The following is a 17,743-nucleotide window of genomic DNA, read 5'->3' on the forward strand; positions in this document are numbered from 1 at the left end:
GTCATTTTTAATTTTTTGAGGAACATTCATAACTGTTTTTTTCCGTAGTGGCTGCACCAATTTACATTCCCACCAACAGTGCACAGGGGTTACCTTTTGCTCCACGGCCTCGCCAGCTCTTGTTATGTCTTGTCTTTTTTAAGATAGCCATTCTGACAGTTGACGTGGTGTCTGATTGTGATTCTGATTTGCATTTCTCTAATAACTAGCGATGTTATGCACTTTTCACGGACCCTTCAGCCACTTGTATGTCTTCTTTGGAAAAATGTTCAGATCCTCTACTCAACTTTTAATCAGATTATTTGATTTTTGCTACTGAGTTGCATGATTTCTTAATAGATTTTGGAAATTAATCCCTTATCAGATATATGACCTGTGAATACTTTCTCCCATTTGGTAGGTAGCCTTTTCACTTCGCTGTTTCCTAATCATTTGGTTTCCTTTGGTGCAGAAGCGTTTTAGATTAATGTAGTTCCACTTGTTGACTTTTTGCTTTTGCTGCCTTTGCAAGAAGATTAACTTTAAATGTAGTGTCCCACCATCTAGATATAAATACTGTTAACAGGTTTGCTACATTTCCTTCAGACATGTTTCTGTGGGTGGGTTTGCAGAGTCACAGAGACACAGAAGAAAGGGAGAGAGAGGTTGAAAAAGAAGATATTTTTTCCTTTCCACCCCCCCTCACTAATCTCTACCATTTATTTTGAAATAGTTTCAGGTTTACAGAAAAGTTATAAAAATAGTATAAAGAATTCCAAAATGCCATTCACCCAGATTCCACCAATATTAATATTTTTATCACATTTGCTTCCCCCCGTCTCTCATATGTATATTTTTTTCCTGCACCATCTGATGACACATTGCAAACTGATGGCCTCTAAAAAATATCTGCATATATTTCCTAAAAACAATACCAGTTTTATAGATACCTACACTAGGCTTAACAAAATCAGAAAATTAACCGTGATATATTGTATTACTTAATCTACAGAATTTCGCCAGTTGTCTCCTTATTGCTCATTTAGCAAAAGAAGAAAAAAATTCTAGTCCAGGATCCAGTCCCACATCACTTACGGCATCTAGTCTCTTGGGTGTCTTTCTGTCTGGGTGGTTCTTCAGGCTTTTGTCCGGCTTTGACATCTTTGTAGAACATGGGCCCATTTCCCTGAGAGAGAGGTTTGGTTGTGTTGATGCTTCCTCGTGGTGAGATTCCTGCTACACAGCTTCTGCAGGGATGCACCCAAGTGAGTGGAGGTCTCCCCCTGGCACCTTATCAGGGCGTGTGCCGTGGTTTTGACACATGCCAATAATATTAACCTCGGTCAGTCGGTTAAAGTGGTGTCTGCCCACATGCTGTGTCATAAATGATACCATTTTATCCTTTGCAATTAAAGAATATCTTGCAGGGAGATAACTTTAATACTATATAACAATTGTATTAATCTTACAATTTTTACGTACTATTTCTACAATCCTTGATGTTCTTGCCTGAATTCAGTATTACTATGATGGTGACCATGTAGCCATTTTCTAATTCCATCAACCCTTATTTATTTGTTAGTTGGTTTTCTACTGGCAGGGAGCACTTTTTTCCTCCCCACTTACTTACTCGTTCCCTTATTTATGTCAGTATAAGATGTAAACACGGGAAGAGCAAGAAACTCAGAGATTCTCGTGAGTCTGGCTTATCATTTGCTGCTGTCTTGATTTATTTGATGCCCAAACGGCCCCACAGGCGGTCAAGGGAGCCCCTTCAGTGTGGCTCCATCTTTCTGAAGATGGCCCATCATCTGTTGAGCTTACCTGTTTGCACATCAAGATGCTCCAGCAGCCCTGGGATCAGCTGGTTCCCCAGGAAAATCGTTCCTTTTAGTGGAGGATGGTATTCAGGCACCAGATCTTGCCAGTAAATGCATTCATTGCTTTTGGGATGGCACTGCTCTCCAACATATTTGGCAAACAGAGCTGGGAATTTGTGCTTTGTGTCCTGAGAGTCATATTAATTTCAGTGTTTATATATTTAAAAACCACGTGTTTATTCTCACACGTCCAGTTCCAATTCCACACCGCAGGACACATCCCAACTTTGCCCTTGGTGTATTTGTAGCTCCCTTCCCTAATGGTAAAATCTGGATCCCTTCGCTCAATTCAAGAATATACAAAAAATCATTTCAGAATTGCTAACATACAGCACTGTGAACAACAAACTTCCTCACTACGATAATCGCTTCTAGTTTTTGTCTTTAGCCTCAGGATATAAAATCAAACTACTGTGTTCAAAAATTACTTGGATGGTTCCCCAAGCTCTCTTTCTTATGTGGTGGCTATTTTAGATATTATTAGGGTGGCTTCTGCTGACATTCTATTTGCAGTTTTTATTCCACATCCTCCTAGATTCTAATTATTAATTAATGCATTTGTGTATTTGTGGAGTATGTGACACAGACATGGTTCTAAAAAGTCAAAACTATACAAAAAGGTTACTCAAGAGTATCACTTCCTCATCCATTCTACCCTGTTCCCATCCACCTGCCCTGAAAGTTTCCAAGCTCGATGATTTCTAGTCTCTCTTTCTAGGATTCCTTTTGCAAAAATAAGCAAATGTACTTTCTTATTCCTCCCACTTTTTTTGTTATACAAAAAGTAACATACAATAGATACTCATTTGCACACTATTTTCTGTTTAACAGAAATCACTCCATATCAGTTCATAGAGACACTCACGCTTTTTCACAGGTGCAAAGCACTCCATTGTACCAACACACCATGGCTGATTGTATCCTATGTACCAGCGTACCATAACCTCTCACAGCCAGGGGCTCAGGTTGTTGCCAGTATTTTGAACTTACAAACAGTGCTGCCATGAATGTGATTTTCATTTTGCTGGGGTTCTGTATTCGGGGTAAATTCTTAAAAATAGACTTGCTGGATAAAAAGTGGTTTTAAGTGTGCAATGATTTGATACTGCTGCGGTCCCGGCCAGAGGTGCTGCACGAGTGTCCATTCCTATCGGGTATTCTCATACGAGGTGATTTCTCTTGGTTTCTTTAGTAGAATGTGTAGTCATGCTTTCTGAGTGTTGCCAACGTGATACGTGAGAAATGGCACCTCAGTGAAGTCGTCATTTGCATCTCCCTAATTATGAGTGGGTTGAACATTTTTCCGCAAAGAGTCGGACATGACTGAGCGACTGAACTGAACATTTTTCACCTGTTTAGGCTATGTTTAGTTTTTTCTTTTTTTTATGAACTGTCAGTGTCTTTTATCCTTTTTCTACCTAGTTTTTGGTTTTCTTTCCTTAATTTTAAACAGGTCTTTACGTATTAGGGACATTATCTGTTTATGTGCGATAAATACTGCAAATTTATCAGGTGTATCTTGACTTTATACATCTTTTGGTGAAAGATTTTTTATCAATCTTTTCTTCTTTCTCTTTGCTTCTGGATTTTTAATATTAAAAAACCTTCCTCACTACGTGTTACAATGGAATTTGCCCCTGCTTTCTTCTAGTACTTCAATTATTTCATTTTACAAAATTAAGATAATGGATTTTATATCCCTTTTTAAAAAGTTAACATTATACATGAAGGCTTTTTCTATGTTAAGAATTCTCTGAAGATGTGCAGTTTCTGCTTTTTCTTTGAATGTTACTACTGCTATTTACTTGCTTAGTTGTATCTGACTCTTTGCGACCCCGTGGACTGTAGCCCACCAGGCTCCTCTGACCATGGAATTTTCCAGGCAAGAATAGTAGAGTGGCTTGCCATTTCCTTCTCCAGGGGATCTTCCTGACCCCGGGATCAAACCTGCACCTCTTGCTTGGCAGGCATACTCTTTACCACTGAGCCACCTGGGGAGCCCTTTGTTTGAATGGATGGATTATAATTGCTTCATTTGTCTCTTACTGTTGGACATGGTTGTCGTTCAGCTGCCCAGTCATGTCTGACTCTGCGATCCCATGGACTGCAGCACGCCAGGCCTCCCTGTCTCTCACCGTCTCCTGGAGTTTGCCCAAGGTCATGTTCATTGCATCGGTGATGCTGTCCAGCCATCTCATCCTCTGCTGCCCTCTTCTCCTTCTGCCCTCAATCTTTCCAGCATCAGGGACTTTTCCAATGAATCAGCTGTTTGCATCAGGTGACCGAAATACTGGAGCTTCAGCTTCAACATCAGCCCTTCCAGTGAATATTCAGGGTTGATCTTTCTTAAGATTGACTCTTTTGATCTCCTTGCTGTCTAGGGACTTTCAGGAGTCTTCTCCAGCACCACAGTTCGAAGGCATCAATTCTTTGGCGTTCTGCCTTCTTTATGGTCCAGCTCTCTCAACCGTATGAGACCACTGGGAAGACCGTAGTCTTGACTACACAGGCCTTTCTCGGCCGAGTAACGTCTCTGCTTTTCAAATCACTGTCTAGGTTTGCCATCGCTTTTCTGCCAAGAAGAAATCGTCCCCTGATTTCATGGCTGCAGTCACCATCTGCAGTGATTTTGGAGCCCAAGAAGAGGAAACCTGTCACTACTTCCACCTTTTCCCTCTCTATTTACCATGCAGTAATGGGGCCAGGTGCCATGATCTTAGTTTTTCTTTTAATATTTAGTCTTAAGCCAGCTCTTTCACTCTCTTCCTTCACTCTCATCAAGAGGCTCTTTAGTTCCGCTTAGCTTTCTGCCATTAGAGTGGTGTCATCCGCATATCTGAGGTTGTTGATGTTTCTCCCACCTATCTTGATTCTGGCTTGTAACTCATCCAGCCCAGCATTTCTCATGATATGACCAACGTATAGATTAAACAAGCAAAGTGACAGCAGACAGTGGCAGTTGGACATTTAGATAGCCTCTAATTTTTTGATAATGTAAATAATGCTGTAATATATATTCCTATACATAAATCTTTGAACGGATCTTATTATTTCCTTAGAATATATAATGGACAGTGTTATGCCAGTTGACAGGTGAATGAATAAATTATGGTATATCCATAAGTAGAATACTACTCAGCAGAGAAAGGAATTAATTAGATGCAACAACATGGATAAATCTCATAATCATGGTCTTGAGTGAATATGTAGAGAGAGAAAAAAGGATGTATTGTACTATTAATGTATGTAAAATTCTAAAAGATGTAAACTAATCTATGATGACAGCATAGCAGTCTTTGCTTAGAGATAGAACAGAGCAGATTATAAAGCGTACAAAGAGACATTTAGGCATCATTGCTTGACTGTGCTGATAGTTTTATGAATGTGTGTGTATATCAAAATTTTCAAATTATTAATTTAAAACATATACAGTTCACGGTATACCAATTGTACCCTAATAAAACTGTGAAACAAGATATAAGACCAGGGGAGCCAGGAGAAAAAAAAAATAATAGTCACCTTTAAGGCACTTAATATTTACTGATATGCTGTGCTTAATCGCTCAGTTGTATCTGACTCTTTGTGACCCCATGGACTGTAGCCTTCCAGGCTCCTCTGTCCGTGGAATTCTCCAGGCAGGAATACTGGAGTGGGTTTCCGTGCCTTCTCCAGGGGATCTTCTCAACTCAGGGATCAAACCCAGGTCTTCTGCATTGCAGGCGGATTCTTTATCATCTGAGCCACAAGGGAAGCCCACGAATACTGGAATGGGTAGCCTATCCCTTTTCCAGGGGATCTTCCTGATCCAGGAATCAAACTGGGGTCTTCTGCATTGCAGGCGGATTTTTTACCAGCTGAGCTACCAGGGAAGCCCTGCTGTACTTTCTGCTGGTTGCCCACAAAGTCTTGTAGGCTGTATAGTACAGTCGACCCTCTGTATCCATGGACACAGAATCCACAGATATGAGACCAGACTGCACCGTGCAGTTTTATACCAGGGTCTTCAGCACCTGTGGATTTTCGTATTGTGGGGGTGGTGGAACCAAATCCCTGAGGACGCTGAGGGACGCCTGTGTGTGTGTACACCCACTCCACTCCCCTCGTCAGCAAGGATATTGCATCTTTAACACATCTTTGCTAGTTCAGTATGCACAATTGTGAGATTGTTCTCATACGCTTTTCATAAATAAGGCAGTCAAACATTTTCATATGTGTACTTACTATTCGCATTTCTCCTTTTGTGAATTCTCCAGGTTGTTTGATCATTTTGCTAAATTTAATTGATTTTTACAATTTCTTTTTATAGTATACCATCTCTTCATGTATGTTGCAAATATTTCCTTAAATTTGTCTTTTAACTCCTTATTTTGTTCATTTTTTAGATGGACAGAACTTTTGATACTTCATCAAATGTGATTTCCCTTATAGTTCTTATTAGAAAATTCAACCCCTTTCTGAAATCAAGTAAATAGTCACTTGTTTTTCCAGTGTCTGTTTTAGTTTTTACACTTAATCTCCTTATTCTTGTTTGGAATTTATTTAGGTGTGTATTAAAAAGAAAAGATCTAACTTTTTTTTTTTTCTGATGAGTAGTAAAACATTTTCCAGAACCATTTTGGTGATATTTCTAAAGAACAAATGCCATTTCAAAACAGAGGTTTTTATTTATATTGTCCTGGTTTTTCCATTTGTAAACTAGGTGTAATAATTTCCACCTCATCATTTGCTCTCCAGGCTAGTTCTTATGTACAAGATAAGCACTTTTAAAAGAGGATTATGAAACTCTGATGCCCTGAATTAATGTACCAGTGAGAGCTTAAATTAACTCTACCTGTAACCCACCCTAGGTAAGATGAAGGACTTTGGGGAAAATGTCCACACTTATGGTGTTCTCAATGTCCTAAGATTCAGAGGAACACAAGTCAGATTAGCTGCAAGACAGGGAAAGGGAAAGAGGTAACAGAAAAAGTGGGCAGTAATATTCACCTACATAAAAGAGAAATGTACGAATCATTTCACCTACATAAATTTGATTCCACATTTTCCCTCTGTATGCTATTCTCATATTTGGTCCTTAAACACACATTTGTTCCAGAAAAAAAAAAAAATAATGTAATGACATACTCTCTTATAAACATTCAGTTTTGCAGATAAAACCCCTGACGCCTACTATGTAAAACTTCAAGTTTATGTAAAACATAAATTAGAGAGCACCTATGTTACTGCGAAATTATCTGCTCTGTGGATCCTTTTAAAGAATTAGCCATCCTGGTACATTTAAACCCTGCCCTGGTGGACAAAATGCAATGTTCGTGGGCACAGAATATGAATCTTGTGACATTTCCCTTTGGCTTTTAGTCTATATATAGCTGAACTTCTACCCAGGGAACACTGCAGTCATCTTTCTGACCTTCATCCAGAAATCATTTTATAAGTGGCCTTACTATTTTAATTATATAGGAACCTCCTGTAACATTTTATGATCACAGGCTTAGATAAACCATTGGTGACGTTAGGCAGTTGTAAAACAGAGTCACTAAACAGAGTCACTGCATGCTCAGCAAAGGCTTTACCCAACATGGTCAGTTTTATTACCATTTCCAGCATCATGGATGTTGGTCTGTTTCTTCCTCCCTTGCCCACACACACATAAGCATTTGGAAGAGTCTCTGTAGGCTCTAAGTGTGCTGGTATTATTATCAAAGTCTCCTTCCTGAAGGGCTTGAGTTTTAGTGGTCTGTTGTCTCACTAGTGGCAGGATTATGCTTTCACATGTCTAATGGTATGCCTTAGTCCATCCGGGCGGCTATAACAAAATACCTTAGACTAGGTGGCTTATACACAAGAGAAAGTTATTTCTTACGGTTCTGGAGGCTTAGCAGTCCACTAAGAGCACTGTGCTGATAGAGTCCCTGTCTGATGAGGGCCCTCTTCCTGGTTCATAGACCCAGTCGTCTTCCAACTGTGTCCTCATGTAGCAGAAGGGACAAAGGTTCTCTGGGGCTTCTTTATAAAGGCACAAATTCCATTCATGGGGGTTCCACCTTCATGACCTCATCACTTCCCACTGGCCCCTTCCTCCTCATTTTATCACATTTGAGGTTGGGTTTCAACACATGAATTTCGGAGGGGATACAAGCATTCGGCGCACTTCGTGGCTTTCACACACTGTTAGTACTTTCTGGGGTCCTTTTTAGTTTGAGGCCAATTTTTAGTTGCCTATAGGTAGAAACCTATCCTTTGTGGAAGAGGTAGAATATCTAATTTCTTTGTTGTTCAGTCACTAAGTCATGTCTGACTTTTTGCAACCCCATGGACTGCAGCACACCAGGCTTCCCTGTTCTTCACTATCTCCCAGAGTTGCTCAAACTTATGTCCATTGAGTTGGTGATGCCATCCAATCATCTCATCCTTTGTCACCACCTTCTCCTCCTGCCCTCAGTCTTTCCCAGCTTCAGAGTCTTTTCCAACAGGCTGGCTCTTCGCATCAGGTGGCCAACCTGAATATTGATTGGAAGGACTGATGCTGAAGCTGAGGCTCCAATACTTTGGCCTAGAGATCTACCTAGTAAGGTATCAAGGACTGATTGCTAATCCTTCCTTGCGGTCCTATCCTCCCCATTCTCCCGCATCTCCACTTTCAATAGGAGCACACCATCTGATGGGGATGCAACTCCGGGCTCCCAGAGTACCCTACATACCTCTCTTTCAAGTGTTTATAATGCAGTGGTCCTCCAAGAGTGAAGCCCAGGTCAGCATCATCTGGGATCAGACTGACCGACTCAGAGAGTCTGAAGGTGGAGCCCAGACACCTATGGTTTAAGAAGCACCCCCAGTCGATCCATGCTAAATTTTAGGGACCAGCACTAGTCCATACAGCTGGCTCTCTGTATCCTCTGCTTCTGCATCCTCAGATTCAGCTGGCCACACATCCGAATCTATAGATGCAAAACCCCTGGATACAGAACACAAGTTGTAATGCACTGCTCTATATAAGCCTGGAGTGTCCTAAGATTTTGCTATGGTGCAGAGTGGGGTGGTGGGGGGTGGACAATCCTGGAACCAAGCCCCCAGAGATGTTGAGGAAGGACTTGTAATAGCTGGTTAACTCTTCTATATTCTCAGCAAGGGGCTTCCCTGGTGGCTCAGATGAATCTGCCTGCAGTGCAGGAGACCTGGGTTCAATCCCTGGATTGGGAAGATCCCCTGGAGGAGGGCACGGCTACCCACTCCAGCATTCTTGCCTGGAGAATCCCTGTGGACAGAGGAGCCTGGTGGGCTATAGTCCATGGGGTCGCAGAGAGTCAGACACGACTGGGTGACTAAGCACACCTTTTCAGCCAGACAGAAAGTTTCTTAAGGACAGAGACAAGTGTAGTCATAAACATATTAGTTAATAAATGAATGAAACAAGTGAACATTTTTGCAGTCCTCACTAATAAATGTTTAGTAAATAATTTCTGCAGCGTTGAGCTTGAGGTGGATTCCTAATGAACCAGAGCAGACAAATCACTGAAAAAAATCCTTCCCTCCACTCCCCCAGTTTCATCTTAGTTGTGAAAACAAAACATTTCTCCATAATCCATTGAGAACTCATTTAAATAATTATATTTTTTTCCTGATGGAGAATGGAATGCAGTTTTATTTCAAAACAGTTTGAAAATGCAAAGAAAGTAAGATTTATCTCTTATTCCACCACCTTCTGAGTCTTTTTTATGGGCTTTTATGCATATCCCTTAGTTATCATGTTAAAGATAACTCTTTCCCTTGCAAGCACAGCACAAACTCACAAAGATTGGAAAATGTAGGACAGCATCACAGAGAAAAGAATAACACCAGTTAATTTCATCATTCAGAGATGTTAATACTCTGGGGTATCTTCTCCAGACTCTGTGTGTCTTTGTATGTATTTTAAAAGCCGTGTATATGCTCTGTAGCTGTCTCCTCCTCTCTGATTCTGTCCTCCTCTCCAGCAAGTCATACGTGATTTCCTCCTATGCTGTGTAATATGCAAAGCACACTCAGGGTTACCCCACAGGGCAGACTTCCAGGAAAAGCTCCCTATGCTGAATGTGGCCCAAAAGTCCCAAGGCTCTAATCTGCTCTCTGATTTTCCTTAGCACTGCTTTGACTTATTTTATGATGCCTTAGTAAGGCAGTAAGGAGACAAGATGCTGAAATCTTTCTATAGTTCTGGGCTTTCATCAAGTGAAAAGCCGGTTCCAAGAGAAAGTGTGGAGTCACCGGGGCCGGAAGATGGAGGTGTGCTGGGATAGTCCGCTTTCACCTGGCTCTTGGGTAATGCTAAGGATTTCAGAACTAAGCCATGGTCCATGGATGTTGGCTCTCTGTATCCTCTCATGTTTCCTTGCCATGTTTTTTCCTATTATCTTCAAAAGAGTTATTTGAAATTAGGTAGGATATTGCTCCTACCTATCTTGAAACTCTCCATTACACTGGTCAATATGGGAAGTGACATTTGTAGTAGTTATTACGAGCAGAAGTGAATTTGTGGCTTTGATTTTCTTGTTTCCATTGTATCTGCTGAGAGAAGGGCATGGTAGGGATGAACAGGGAGATGGAGTAGTCACCAGTGAGGGAGGAGTAGTCATCTAAGACAGTGGTCCCCGACTGTTTTGACACCTAGGACTGGTTTCATGAAAGACAAGTTTTCAATGGGCCAGGCCAGGTGGGGGGGGGGGGGCGGCAGGGGTTGGTTTTAGGATGATTCAAATGCATTACATTTATTTCTATTATTATTGCATCAGCTCCACCTCAGATCATCAGGTATTAGATCTCAGAGGTTGGGGACCCCTGACCTAAGGGCCACTCAGTTTTTTGTAATGATATTATAATTTAAAGATAAAACTTGTTGTAGGTAATTCAGAAAGCAGAGTAAAGTGAAAAGGAGAAAGGAAAAAGAAAAATCACCCACCCTCCCAAATCTAAAGTAACCTGTTAACATTTTGCCTTGCATCTTTTTGTCTATTTGTCTTCACAAGCGTTGAAAAAATACTATACATAGTACTTGCAACCTCAGTTTTCCACTTAAAATTGTAGCAAAAAGTTTTGTATGTTATTATAAAACGTTCTTGAGAAGTGTCATTGTAGTGGTATTTTCCATCATGCATCTCTAAGTCACTTCCCGCTTGTTGCTTTACATTTTTGCTAGAAACATTCTTATACACAGATCTTTGACCATTTCTCTGTGATGGGATGCCTGGGGTACTTCAGTCCATGGGGTCACAAAGAGCTGGACACGACTGAGTGACTGAACAACAACAGCAGCTATGATGTTGGGATAGATTCCTGAGAGCGGGATTAAAATTTGGACAATTGGTAGCTTTTGATAGCTGTTCCTAATTGCTCTTCAGGGTGGTCCAGTTCCCACTGCCATGGCCTCAGCACATGTGCAGAAGAGGCAGACTTGAGAAGCACATTGTATGGGAATGTTTGTAGCACCAGACAACATAAGATGCCAAAAATAAGGTGTTTACTGATATGATCCTTCTTAGCAACGTGGTCAACATCTGTATTTTACAATCCTAATGATGTGACATGCGTCCACTTTGGATCCTGCCTGGGAAGTCTGGCCTCAGAAATGCCTCACATTAACATCCAGTCAGTCCACGTTTTCAAAACTCAGGTTCTAAGAACAGTCTTCTAGAAGGGACGCCAGGTTGTAACCATTTCCCGTAAAGCCAGATTGATGGTTGTCCTTTAGCTGTGCTGAATGCCTGCCTCATTTTTACAAGGCATCACCCTTGCGCAGAAAATGGATCACTCCTCCGACCTCTCCACTAAAGAACGTGAACATTTAGTTCTTTTCACTTGGGTTTAAAAATAACAAAATAAAATGCTGGAGGGCCGGTGACCTCATGAATTGGTTCATTAACTGTCTCTGATCCTCTGTAGCTAGGGAGACAGTGGTTTGGGGTCTGTGCCCCTAATATTGTGTATGAGTAAGAGGCTCAGTGTCATCACCCTGGCCGGACCCCATGACCTCAGGCCAGCATGTGACAGACGCAGGGTTATCACATGGAGAGCTGGGTCAGAACGCACATGTGGCTCAGTGTGATTAGATGATCATGTTCGTGTGGGTGGATCTGCTCAGTGGCTTTGTCGCTGTGAGACTGCAATCTCATGGACTGGCCCAGATTCAACTTAACCCTGGAAGGCACCTCAAGCAATTGCTGAGTGTGTGGAGGAGCAGTTTAAGGCCTAAAGAAGCCCAGGGACACACCCCAGATCCATGACTAGTTAGAGGCTCTCTGGGTCTGTAACCAGGCTTCCTGACTGCAAAGCTCAAGGCACTTTCTAACCCTGTGCTAACTGCACCTCCGGCCCATGTCCACGGAGTCTTGGCAAGGTCAACAGGGCTTGGCAGAACTGGTTGAGAGACAAGCCTGCACACAAGAGAAAGCATCCTTTATTATTACTATTTATGCTGCTGCCTTCCCAGGTGGCTCAGTAGTAAAGAATCTGCCTGCCAATGCAGGAGACATGGGTTTGAACCCTGGGTTGAGAATATTACCTAGAGGAGAAACTGGCAATCCACTCCAGTATTCTTGCCTGGGAAATCCTGTGGACAGAGGAGCCTGGTGGGCTACAGTCCACAGGGTCACAAAGAGCAGGACACGACTGAACGACTGAGCATGCACGCCACCTGCAGTAAATGGTGTTTTCTGGTGCAGCCCAGACACAGACAGTCAGCCCCTCACCCACATATGTGTCTCAGGAGGAAATAAAATTCACATAAGCACCCCCTTTCACACCCCCTCATTTATAGCAAGCCCCCCACGCACAAAGGGAATGATTCCAAACTGAGATTCTTTCCGTATGAGATGCAAACCAACCTGCAGTGAAACGTGAAAGGAGACTGTAATTTCCTGACCCAGCACCATTAAAGCTCAGCAAAGCCATCACGTTAGCTTGTTTGCATGTAATTGTATAAACACAGTTTGCCCAGTTCAAAGCACTTGGAAGTATTTCATTATGCCTTCGGCCTGGCTGGGCGACACTGACCACGTGCCAGGGCTGGAAAATAACCAGCTCGCCCATGAGCTAGGGATGATGTGGAGGAAGGCAACTGGACCAGAGTCTTTAGCTGCTGGTCACCGGTGTAATTGTACTCTCCCAGGAGACACGGTGACCATGGACTTGAATGTGGACACAGCATCACCACAGGGCATGTGTCCTCCTCACTGTCTCCCCCCTAGCTCCTTACAGGTCGAGTTGAATTTGGTTTCACCAGTATGCATTGGAGGGGGGGCGGCCCATGGGGAAGGTTCAGGCATAGGAATCAGGCCCAGATCCTGTGCTCAACGAGTTCAAGTTCCTAAAGATGAGAGAGGCGTGTGAACAATGAGCCCTGCAGCAAAAGTGTGGCCGCAATGGCCACAGGAGTGCTAGGTAGTATAAGAAAGAGGGGAACCGTCTTGCCTCGGAAATCCTGGGAGGCTGCGAGGAGCAGGTAGCATTTAGCAGGTGGAGGTGTTTCTGTGGAGAGGAACATTTCTAAACAGTTTGGGCCAAAGGCTTGTAGCCAGGATGCGAGAGTGCAGGGCCTGGGGCCGGAGGAGGGTAATCCAGGGTAAGAGTGAGCATGATGGTCTCTGACCACGAGAAAACCATCTCTCTGCAGAGGCCTGGCCTGCCTTAGCTAGCGCTGAATCTCCAGTGCCAAACAGCACCCAGTGCCTAACGAGTGCCCAGTAATTTTACATTTTTTTTAAATTGAAGTCTAGGTGATTTATAATGCTGTGTTATGAATGGTTGTAGGTGTGTGTGCATGTGTGCTCAGTCGCTCAGTTGTGTCCGACTCTTTGTGACCCCATGGACTGTAGCCCACCAGGCTCCTCTGTCCATGGGATTCTCTAGGCAAGAAAACTGGAGTGGCTTGCCATGCCCTCCTCCTGGGGATCTTCCCAACCCAAGGATAGAACCCATGTCTCCTGAGGCTCCTGAATTGCAGGTAGATTCTTTACCACTGAGCTACCAGGGAAGCCCCAGTTTTAAGAGTACTGCAAAATGATTCAATTTTCTCTGTTTGTGTATATATACACACATACACACACATATAAATTCCTTTCAGATTCTTTTCCCTTATAGGTTGTTACAAAATACTGAGGACAGTTCCCTGTACTCTACTGCAGATCTTTGTTGGTTTCCTGGGATGCCCAATAATTGAATGAAGGAATTCCTAGGAAAGGCGTATTGCTGCAGCCGGGTATTAGGGGGAGCAAATGCAGGGGTCCATTCTAGGTACCTCTCGGGAAGGGTGGGGCTCAGGGGAGGTGTGCCGCTTAAAGAATATATTTGGACTGGAACAGAGGAGGAGACTCCAGGGACCCACGATTGTCTCCAGATCCAGTTGCAGGGGGGTGTGGTCCCTGGCGTGCTCTCCTGCATTGTTTGGCCAGCTTCCTCTGCTTCAGCTGGGCCTGTGCTCCATCTTTTTTTTTTTTTTTTGAATTAATTTTTATTGGAGTATATTTGCTTTACAGTGTTGTGTTATAAAGTTTCTACTGTACAGCAAAATGAATCAGCTGTACATATACATATATCCTCTCTTTTTTTGAATTTCCTTCCCACTTAGGTCATCACAAAGCACTTAGAGTTCCCTCTGCCATACAGTAGGTTCTCAATAGTTACCTGTTTGTTTTTATTGTTCAGTTGGTAAGTCATGCTCCGTGAACTGCAGCACGCTAGGCTTCCCTGTCCTTCACCATCTCCCAGAGTTCACTCAAACTCATGTCCATTGAGTCAGTGATGCCATCCAACCATCTCATCCTCTGTCATCCCCTTGTCCCACCATCAATCTTTCCCAGCATTGGGGTCTTTTCAAATTAGTCAGTTCTTTGCATCAGGTGGCCAAAGTATTGGAGCTTCAGTATCAGTCCTTCCAATGAGTATTCAGGGTTGATTTCCTTTAAGATTAACAGCAGTCCAGGGGACTCTCAAGAGTCTTCTCCAGCATCACAACTCAAAAGCATCAATTCTTTGGTGCTTAGCCTTCTTTATAGTCCAACTCTCACATCCCAAATGACTACTGTAAAAACCATAGTTTTATATGGACCTTTATTGGCAAAGTGATGTCTCTGCGTTTTAACACGCAGTTTAGGTTTGTCATAGCTCTCCTTCTAAGGAACAAGCGTCTTTGAATTTCATGGCTGCAGTCACTGTCCACAGAGATACAGTCTCAAGAGTATAAGACAACCCCGGTCTCTCCGTTCATTCCACCACCTCCTTTCCCCTTTTGGTGTCAATACATTTTTTTCTCTTCATCTGAGCCTCTCTTTCTGTTTTGCAAAGATCATCTTTACCATTTTTATAGATTCCTCATATATATGATAATATGTTAACATATGATACTTGTTTTCCTCTTTCTGAATTACTTTGCCCTGTATGACAATCTCTAGGTCCACTCACATCTTTACAAATGACCCAGTTTCATTCTTTTTTATGGCTGAGTAGTATTCCATTATAAATATATACTACATCTTTATCTGTTCTTCTGCTGATGGACAATTTAGGTTGCTTCTGTGTCCTGGCTATTGAAAATAGTGCTGCAATGAATATCGGGATTCATGTGTCTTTTTGAATTGTGGTTTTCTCTAGGTATATGCCCAGAGGGATTGTTGGGTCATATGGTAGTTCTATTTTTAGTTTTTTTAAGGAACCTCCATACTATGCTCCATAGTGGCTGTATCGATTTACATTCCTACCAACAGTGTAGGGGTGGTCTTTTTCTCCACACCCTCTCCTGCATTTATTGTTTGTATACTTTTTCATGATGTCTATTCTGATTGGCGTGAGGTGATATTTCATTGTAGTTTTGATTTGCATTTCTCTAATAATCAGTAATGTTGAGCCTCTTTTCCTCTGTTAGCCATCTGTATATCTTCTTTGGAGAAATGTCTGTTTAGGTCTCCTGCTCATTTAAAAAAAAATTTTTTTTATATTGAGCTATATGAGCTGTTTGGAGGTTAATCCCATGTCAGTTGCTTCATTTGCTAATATGGTCCCATTCTGATGGTCGTCTTTTCATCTCTTTTACAGTTTCCTTTGCTGTGCAGAAGCTTTTGTTTAATTAGGTCCCACTTGTTTAATTTTATTATTTTCATTAATCTCAGAAGTGGGTCAAAAAAGATCTTGCTGCAATTTGTATCAGAGAGTGTTTTGCTTATGTTTTCCTGTAGAGTTTTATCGTATCTGTTCTTACATTTAAGTCTTTAATCCATTTTGAGTTTATTTTTGTGTGTGGTACTAGGGAGTGTTCTAATTTCATTCTTTTACATGTAGCTGTCCAGTTTCCCCAGCACCACTTATTGAAGAGGCTGTCTTGGTGCATGGGCTTATCTTCCCCCTTATTTTTGTTATTTTATCCTTTTATCTTTCAGAGGGACTGCTCTGGTTTTGCATAAGTCACTTATTGGTTAAACGTTGTGCTTCCATATTGTAAGGTAATTATCCTCCAATTAAAATAAGTTAATTTTAAAAAGTTGTGCTTCAGCCCCTCCATCAGTTACATTTTTACCTTTACTGTTGGATATGTGTCTAGCTTGCAGGTTGCAATCACACTTTGGGGAATTTACATTTTGGGCTCCACATTCAGCCAGGGACTAGCAGCTTGGAGTTCCCTCTCCGATCACTCCTGAGAGGGCTCCTCCTGCACACGTCGTCTCCAGGCTCCCAGGAGTAGTGTGATTTTTAGACACGAGCCTGGCTTCCTAGGAGTGGCCCCGGGTTGAGATACTGACTGTTCAGTCCAGATTCGCTCAGAGACTGTGTCTCAGCCTGTGGCTCCAGTGAAGCTTCTGCCCTGGGTTAGTGGGTCTGCCTGTGGCTTGGGGATGTTCTGAAGCCTCCCCCATGTCCTCTCCGACCACCCCTGAGTGGTGCAGCCCAAGCACCCCGAGAATTGACAGTGATCCCCGGAGAACACTTCCGGGTTCTTTGGGTTTTCTGCTGTTTGAGTCATGTGGTAGAGCTACCAGCCTCCTACAGCGCTCTCCCCCAGGTCCCCATCGCTGAGGCAGGCAGCTCCCCGGCTCTGTTCCTGAGAAGGTCAGTCTGGTCAGGCACAGCTGTGGAGACCTTCAGGTGTATGGCCCCCTTTCCCCTGGACAAACCTCTGGGCCCTGCCCTGAAACTCAGGGTGGGGACCCTCTTTTTCTGGGAGTGACACCCCTGCTTTACAGCTGGGCATTGAGGGAGGCGGAAATGGTAGCTCTGTCTTCCTGGCTTCCTCTCCTGGAGTGGAATCTCCACCCTACCTGAGAGCTGGGGTGGGGGCACTCGCAGCCGGGTACCGTTGGCGCATCCTGCCTGTGGTGAAGCTTCAGCCCACGAGCGGAAGGAGGCCCTGGTCTCTTGGTCCCTCTTGCCTGAAATAGAGCTTCTGCGATCAAGCCCTGGGGAGGTTGAGAGATGCAGGCAGCCCGCTTTCCCCAAGATGAAACCAACCGTAGCCCCAGACAGCTGTGAGGGAAGAGACCAACCCTATCTTCTTGGCCATGTCTGCCCAGAATAGAGGACCCACGACCTGGAGGGATGGGCGGGGGCAGGGGTGGGGTTTAGGGAGGTCATGGGGCAAAGGTCACAGATGCTGGCTGAGCTTATATTTAGTGCATTTTCTTGAATGACTATTTCTTCATTTCTTGAATGACTATTTCTTAAGTTCTCAGGACAGTTTTCAGAGATTTTAAAATAATGGTGGGTTTGTTTTCTTATGTTTTCAACAATTTTCCCCACGTTGTATTGCTGGAGAGAATTTTCACTAGCTCAGCTGTCATCTTGACCTGTTTTTTGGAGCAGGAGAGAAAAGACTGACTGTATCTCTGGTTGCCAGGCGTTACTTCTACCCCTCCATGCTCCCTGGG

This window comes from Bos indicus x Bos taurus, chromosome 27 (assembly GCF_003369695.1).
Source record: "Bos indicus x Bos taurus breed Angus x Brahman F1 hybrid chromosome 27, Bos_hybrid_MaternalHap_v2.0, whole genome shotgun sequence".
Classification (NCBI taxonomy): domain Eukaryota; kingdom Metazoa; phylum Chordata; class Mammalia; order Artiodactyla; family Bovidae; genus Bos; species Bos indicus x Bos taurus.